Raw genomic sequence first — 8,626 nt, forward strand, 5'->3', positions numbered from 1 at the left:
TTTGTTAATAACTCAATATAAACAGAATTTTGGAAATATAAATCCAACAAATTGTAGCCTTGTAAATTGGCTATACTTCTACAAAGTTTCAGCTTTCTGCTTCAAAGATTACAGAAAAAGGGTGAGTTACTGTAACTATAACTGAACAAGAATAATAATTTTATAACTTTAATATTAGCAAATCTCTCTATTGGTTTCAATAAAACCAGTTTCGAACTAGAGTAGGCTTCGTTAAAGCCAGTAGGAGAAACTGACTTTATGCTTTGCACAAAGTTTCTCTTACTTAGGAGCTTTGTTCCTCAGAAAGAAAGTTTTGAGAATATCAAAGTCAATTCTCTTTTCACCATTCACAGTAAAGTTAAAACTGTACAATCCATAATATGATCTACAGAAACAAGACACGATAACAAGTAATTTACCGCTCAAGAAACGGTGCTTCAATACGCACTGTATGTCAGTTTAATATAACCAAAATTGCAAGTTTCAACTGATTTTAGTTAGTTTTTCAAGCTCCTTTTATGCTTCTAGTCAAGTGGATTTACACGTCAAATTCAACTGCTGATTGGTTGTAGATAAGAATGTCGACAGAATGTGAACATTTTTCCATAACCTCACTTTTTCAGTGGAAATTTGACGTCATGGGAAGTTTGTTAACCATGTAGAAGTTTTGTCGAATATTCTGTATCAATAACAGGTTGATTCGCAATCCAATCGCAAAGAATCAGACGCAATACTGTTAAGTCGTAGTATTGTTTTGCTGGTGGTTGAGGTAGTTCGAGTTTGAGTTTCACTTTAACTTCATGTATGACGATTGTGTACTAATAATAGTTGCTAAATATAAATGTTGAACAAAGTGAAAAAATCCGTATGACTTCAATAGAATGTAGCATTAAATTTCGCTTGTCACGCTATTCTAGCTTTAAGGCTTGAATGGCCTTGAAGCGCTATTCAATTTGGTAATTGAGTTAGTAAGCTCAGCCGCAATATCGTCGGCCCTGTTATCCATCGCGAAAACATCTTTTCCAGGTAGTACTGGGGCGAGCTTCACTACTGGTCTCTTATACACTCCGTCGTTCGTTCGAACTATACCTGATCGAATCACACCGTCAGACCCATCGAAGATCTCCGTAACTCGACCAGGATTGTAATATCCACGCTTATCGCTGTCTTCGATCAACCAAACGAGATCGCCTACTTTAAGAGGTTTCGTTCGCTGTAGACCGCCATTTTTGCCGATTATTCAGAGTTGGCAGATATTCTTTCCGAAATCTGTCCCATATGAGATTTGCATAGGCTTGAGTTTGTTGAAAGAGGTTTCGATGATCAACAAATTCCTCTGCGCATGGTAGGTAGGGTAGGCAAACGTTCTTGTTGCGAAGCAAGAAGTGATTGGGGGTCAATGCTTCTAAGTCATTAACATCTGAACTGACTGGAGTCAAAGGTCTTGCGTTCAAAGTCAACTCAACAATACACATCGTTGTTGAAAGAACGTCCTCGGTGACTGTTCTGTTCCCCAATACTGCATGCATTGCTTTCTTGCCAATTCTCACAAACCGTTCCCATACTCCTCCAAAGTGTGCTGCTGCGGGTGGGTTGAACTTCCATCTGATCCCTCGTTGAATTAGATGTTCTTCGATCCCTTCTTTGTTCCATGCCGCATTGTACTCAGCAAACTCTCTTTCAGCTCCAACAAAGTTTGTCCCGTTGTCACTGATGATTGTAATTGGTTTGCCTCTTCGAGCAAAAAATCTCATTATTGCATTGAGACAACTATCTGTGTCTAAATTGGGTACAACTTCTATATGCACCGCTCTCATAGTTAGACATGTAAAGAGACAACACCATCGCTTTTCGTTCCTGCGCCCAATCTTCACAATGAAAGGGCCAAAGTAGTCCACTCCAACTTTTGTAAAGGCTGTTGAAGCATCTAACTGCTCTTCGGGTAGATCTGCTATTACTGGTGCTATCGTTCGTGCTCTGCCCTTTCTGCAGGTAACGCATTTGTTCTTGATTGATCTTAAGGCGTTCCGTATGCCTAGGATCCACATCTTCTGCTGAACAATTTTTCTTACATGCTCAGTGCCCTCGTGTTGATTGTCCTTGTGCTCATTTCGCAAGAATAATTCAACCGAGTGATGTTTCCAATATTGCAAAATTGGATGCTTTGCATTGAAGTCCAATTGACTTTTGCATATCCTGCCTTTGGCTCGAGTAAGACCTTCTTCATCTAGAAAAGGGGAGAATTGTAGAATTTTGCTGCCTTTTGAAATTTCCTTTTTAGCTTTCAGGAATTTCATCTCTTCACCAAAATGTTCTCGCTGGTGTAACTTGAAGATCGTTGCTTTTGCTTTTTCTCTTTCTTTAATGCTGACTACGAGTGTTGCTGGTTTGTGTTTGTTCAATGCTCGCTGTACGTATGCCACTGTATATAATAGTCTGTTAAAATTACTGAATCGTTCCCACTGAATAACAGCTTTCTTTTCTTCAGCCTGTATCATGAAGACTGATGAGGGTATATTCTATTCATCTGATGCAAAGATTAGGTTCACTCGCTCTGGCCACTCACTTTCTGGTCGCTTCAAACAGGCCGGCCCAGTGAGCCACTCACTTTTCTTTAGTTCTTCAATGTTGATTGCTCTGGTTTCAATGTCCGCTGGGTTGTTGCTACCGCTCACATGTTTCCACTGTGAAACATCGGTTGTATCTAGTATCTCAACCACTCGATGGGCCACAAACACTTGTTGTTTACGATGGGAGCTGTGTATCCACTGCAATACCGTAGTTGAGTCTGACCAAAAACTGCAACTATTTATCTTCATTTCATGTTCCTTGACTATCTGTTCTTTCAACCTCACTGCCATGACTGCCGCTTGCAACTCTAATCGTGGTATTGAAAGATGCCTCATCGGTGCCATTCTGCATTTTCCAATAACAAATGCTAAGTCAGCTGAGTATTCTTTGGTTGTGAACGTAGATAGGCCACTGCACACATCGTGTCTTCAGATGCGTCAGCAAACACATGAAGTTCGGTTTTATCCCTCTCTCTGTTGAAGTACCTTCTATCGATGCTTGTTTCAGCCGGTATTGGAAATTGTTCTTTCTATTTCAGGAATTCTTCTTCTTCACTGGGCTCCACTATATTGTCCCAATGTTGTCCATTCTTGCTCGAGATGCATTTTAGAAGTCGTCTCATGAGAACACTGAACGGATCAAACAATCCGATCGGGTCGAATACTGAAGATACCAGTGACAGAATCTTCCTCTGGGTTGTAGGGGTTTCCACTTTCTTGTTGGTACCTCTACACACTTGAAGGCTATCATCAGTAACGGTCCATTGTAGTCCTAGCGCTGAGGATCCCTCCGTACTGGGTTCCACTTCGACTTGCTTCGTGTTGCTGGTTGACTTCAAGTCTTCTGGGATTGCTTCGGTAACTGCGTCGTCGTTGCTTATCCACTTCTTCAATTCACATCCATGTTGTGAGAGAAGAGGTTGTAGTTGATTGAAGACTTCAATTGCTTCTTCAGGGGTTTCTACTGATTTGATGAAATCGTCCATGTAGAAGTTGTATTGTATTGCCTTTGCTGCAATTGGATACTCCTTTTCGTTATCCAGTCCCACTCGCTTGAGAGCATAGTTTGCGCAAGTTGGAGAACTTTTAGCTCCAAATAGATGATGCTGATATTCGTATATCCGAACAGGTTCGTTAGTTCTTGGACGCCATAAGAACCTCAAGCAACTTCTATCCTGTTCGGGAACTTGCACTTGTAGAAACATCGATTCGATGTCAGCTGTTTGGGCTCTTGGTCCTTCACGGAATCTGAATATTGTTCCAATCAACCCATGTAGCAGATCAGGTCCTGCTGGTAGCTTATCATTCAGGAATAATTCTTTGTACTTGGAGGCAGCATTGCAAACACGTCTTACTTTGCCAGGCTTGTTTGGGTTTAGCACTGGATGATGTGGCAAATACCATTCTTTCTCAAAGGTGCCTTTCACTTCGGACTCGTCCAATATCTTTACGAATTCTTTTTCAACATCTGAATCTATTGACTGTTGATACACACTCTTCAGGTTTGGGACCCTTTGGAATCTTCGCTCCAGTGAGTAAAGCTGACCCAGGGCTGAGCTGTAGTTGTTCGGTAGGCTCTGGTTCACTCCACAGCATTCGCACTTCGAACCGCTCGAAGTTTGTGAACTTTGTCGTACTCTCTCGCATCTTTTGTGCCCGCAGTTCTTCTTTGACTGACTGACGACGTTGATTTTGGAAGCATAGGTTTATATGTCCCACCAAGTTTGGATAATCTCAGCCACTTTCACATCTTCAGTGCAGGCGAAATGACAAACATTTTGTCTTCTTTTGCCCGTCATGGGTTCACTGACTACCCATCCTAGCTCTGTTAGAACGGCGAAAAGTTCACTTTGTGTTCCTATCTTATAGTCCAATAGGCGTTGGAGCTCATAACCATCTTGACCAAGGATGATGCCAACTTCCATCAAGTTGAAGTTTTTGTTGGATAAAACACTCAAGTGGTCGAAGCTTTGCTCAAGCTTGTTGTAGTTGTAGTTTGTGTTTCCCAAGGAGATTGACGGGTGTGCAAACGCTTCGATTGAATGCACCTTTGAATGTAGTCCCTTTATTTTGAAAGGAACCCTTTCTATCTTCAGATCCTTCGTTCCATGTATGCCAGCTATGTTGAGCGTCACATTGGTGCCTTGGGCGCGTAACTTCTCTTGCACACTTTGATCGATGAATGAAACCGTTGATCCACTATCGAGGAAAGCATATGTGTTCAGCCTGTTGCCACCGCTCTGTATTGAGACATGAACTATCTGAATAAAGCTAGTAACTTCGTTACTCTGGTTGATTGTTGCTGCGCTTACGTTGTCTGCATGACTGCCCTCGTCCATTTGGTTTTCTGAGTTTAGCAATGGGTTGTGCTTCTTGATGCATCCATTGATGCCGCACGCATTGACTTTACAATATTTGATTGCATGTCCTTTGCCTAGACATCCGTAACATAAGCGTTGCTTTCTCACTGCTGCGTACCGATCATTCACACTCATGATCCTGAATAGTGGACAGTTTCATATTTTATGAGTGTCATCGGCTAGCGGACAGTGATCACTTTGCGTTTGCTTCGTTTCTTTGACGTTGTCTTCTTTTGCCCGTCATGGGTCCACTGACTACCCATCCTAGCTCTGTTAGAACGGCGAAAGGTTCACCTTGTGTTGCTATCTTATAGTCCAATGGGCGTTGTAGCTCATAAGCATCTTGACCAAGGATGATGCCAACTTCCATCATGTTGAAGTTTTTGTTGGGTAAAACACTCAAGTGATTGAAGCGTTGCTTCAGCTTGTTGTAGTTGTAGTTTGTGTTTCCTAAGGAGATTGACGGGTGTGCAAACGCTTCGATTGAATGCACCTTTGAATGTAGTCCCTTTATTTTGAGAGAACCCTTTCTGTCTTCAGATCCTTCGTTCCGTGCATGCCAGCTTTGTTGAGCGTCACATCGGTGCCTTGGGCCCGTAACTTCTCTTGCACACTTTGATCGATGAATGAAACTGTTGACCCACTATCGAGGAAAGCATATGTGTTCAGCCTGTTGCCACCGCTCTGTACTGAGACAGGAACTATCTGAAGAAAGCTAGTAAATTGTTGCTGCGCTTACGTCGACTGCATGATTACCCTCGTCCATTTGGTTTTCTTAGTGTAGCAAACGGTTGTGCTTCTTAATGCATGCATTGACTTTACAATCTTTGATTGCATGTCCTTTGCCTAGACATCCGTTACATAAGCGTTGCTTTCTCACTGCTGCGTACCGATCATTCACACTCATGTTCCTGAATAGAGGACAGTTCCATATTTTATGAGTGCCATCGACAAGCGTACAGTGATCACTTTGCGTTTGCGTCGTTTCTTTCACGTTGGAACTTGCACTGAAGTTCGACGTTTTCGAGAACCGTTTGTCTCTATTTGTGCTTCTTCGGTCTTCTTCTCTTCGCTCTCCCTTGAAAGCTGAAAACCCTTTGTGCACGAATGCTATCCTAGATAGCCAGTTTTCAAACATAATCAGATCAGGCCAATCTTCATCTTTATCATCAACACAGAACCACCACTTCTCTTTTAGAACTTGGGGTAGTTTATCTACTGCCATATACAGTGTCGAGCTTGATTGCAGATCACCAATCTGCTTGTACTCTTTGAGCACATTCACAAAGCTCGAAACAATAACTGAGAAATGGACCAGCCCTGTTTAGTCGTTTGGTTTCACCTGACTTGCTTTGCGTAGACTCTCCAGTTGTGAATCAATGATCACGTGAGGCCTTCCAAATTTCCTCTCCAGAATACTCCATGCAGCACCATAGAACTGTCCAGAATAGCCCATTCCAGAGATTGCTGACCTTGCCTTGACTGTCAGGAGAGTCTTCAGATGGCTCATCTTCTCTGAGTCTGGTATTGGTCGTTGATCTACTGTAGCATTGAACATACTAGACCACTCCGGCCATTCGAGGGGGTTAGAGCTATCCGCGTACCCACTCTTGTATCGTTGCAGACCAGCTTTTGGGGAAATTTCCTGGTCTTCAACACTTGAGGATTGATCTCGTGAACCGCGATATCGTGAGAAGTGACTTTGCCTGTTCACTTTAGGGGTTACTTCGAAGTGAGCTGTTGATCGATCTGGTGTTAGAAGGTTGTCAATTCTGCTGGCCCAGTCAGAGAAATCTCTCTTCTTGGGGGTCCAGTTGTAGGGTGATTTGTCTTGAGCACTGGTTGATTGGGAACGAGCATCATTGTTCTCTAATGCTGTTCTCTTCACTTTGCGCTCTAGCTCGCGCTCTTCCTCCAGTAGTTGATGCTTGGTTTCCAGTTCCTTCATTTGCATTTCCAGCTCTAGCCTCCTCCGCTCAAACCGTGCTTGTTCGAGTCGCATCTTGGTTTTGAATTCGATATCAAATTTCTTCATCCTTTCCTCTCGCCTTTGCTTTGCTGATGATGTTTCCGAAACATTCTCCGTCTCTTGGCCACTTGCTGTTGCTCCATTTTGCACTGTTAGAGCAACTGGGTTGTCCGTTGGGTAGTTGTTGTTGCTTTTGCTGTCGTTCACTGCTTGGGTTGCGTTGCTTTGCTCTGAATTCATTTCTGGTTGCGTGCCTTTGCTTATATATATAAGCCAATGATAGTCCAAACTTGCTTTGCACTTCCTTGCTTCTTTCAGATGCTCTTCAACGAAATTAGCTTGATAAGGTACAAGCTTGTTGCAGTTGAGGTTGCAGGTACAAGCTTTGTTGCTTGTCGACGCTGCAGTTGCTTGGGTATTTCTTCCTCTAGAAGGTGAACAGTCTGTTGGTAGAGGACTTTTAGTTTGTTGGGTCGATCTGAATCTTCAATAATTTTGTAGCGAATCCCTGTTTTAGTGTTGACTTCTTCCAATAAATCTTGGAACTTCTTGTCGTACCTTTGAGCTGCTGATTGAAGCTCCTCTCTGCTGATTGTGTTAGGATTGCTTGGTTGCTTTTGGCTTTGCTTGTTATGTTTGAACGAGGTCAATTCTTCAACGTGTTCTGTGAATTGCACTCGCAACTTTCGCTCTGCCTCACTGGCGTTGCGCTGTTGATTTGTTTGAGTCTCCGTGGGAGGTGCCTTCGGCCCTCTCTTCATCAGATTGGACAGCAGTTTGCCTTCCACTGTCTGGGTCGGCGGACCAAATGTAACGGCTGCTTTCCTATCAAAGTCAGGGAAAACTTTACACCGCCCAGTTCGTTTCAGCGGTTTCAAATCCGTCCGAATATTGTGTTTTTGCAATTAATTTTCGTGAACTGTATTATCCGCTATACTGTAGATTAACCGTTGCATTACTTGTTGCACTATTACTCTTGATAACTAATTGCTCAGCTTTGCTGAATAACAAACTTGTTTCTCTCAAAATAACAAAATAATTAAAATTGAAACAATCAACTTTTGTTGAGTTTTTGTTAATAACTCAACTTATAAACCGAACTTTGGAAATATAATTCCAAAAAATTGTAGCCTTGTAAATTGGCTATACTTCTACAACGTTTCAGCTTTCTGCTTCAAAGATTACAGAAAAAGGGTTAGTTACTGTAACTATAACTGAAAAGGAATAATAATTTTATAATTTTAGTGTTAGCAAGTCTCTCTATTAGTTTCAATAAAACCAGTTTCGAACTACAGTAGGCTTCCTTACAGCCAGTAAAAGAAACTGACTTTATGCTTTGCACAAAAATTCTCTTACTTAGGAACTTTGTTCCTCAGAAAGAAAGTTTTGAGAATATCAAAGTTAATTCTCTATTCACAAGTCCAAGTAAAGTTAAAACTGTACAATCAATAATATGATCTACAGAAACAAGACACGATAACAAGTAATTTACCAATAAAGTGTGCTGCAATACGCACTGTATGTCAGTTTAATATAACCAAAATTGCAATTTTCAACTGATTTTTGTTAGTTTTTCAAGCTCCGTTTATGCTTCTAGTCACGTGGATTTACACGTCAAATTCAACTGCTGATTGGTTGTAGATAAGAATGTCGACAGAATGTGAACATTTTTCCATAACGTCACTTTTTCAGTGTAAATTTGATGTCATGGGAAATTTGTTAACCAT

Source organism: Convolutriloba macropyga, chromosome 15 (genome assembly GCF_964194025.1).
Source record: "Convolutriloba macropyga chromosome 15, txConMacr16.3, whole genome shotgun sequence".
NCBI classification, from domain to species: domain Eukaryota; kingdom Metazoa; phylum Xenacoelomorpha; order Acoela; family Convolutidae; genus Convolutriloba; species Convolutriloba macropyga.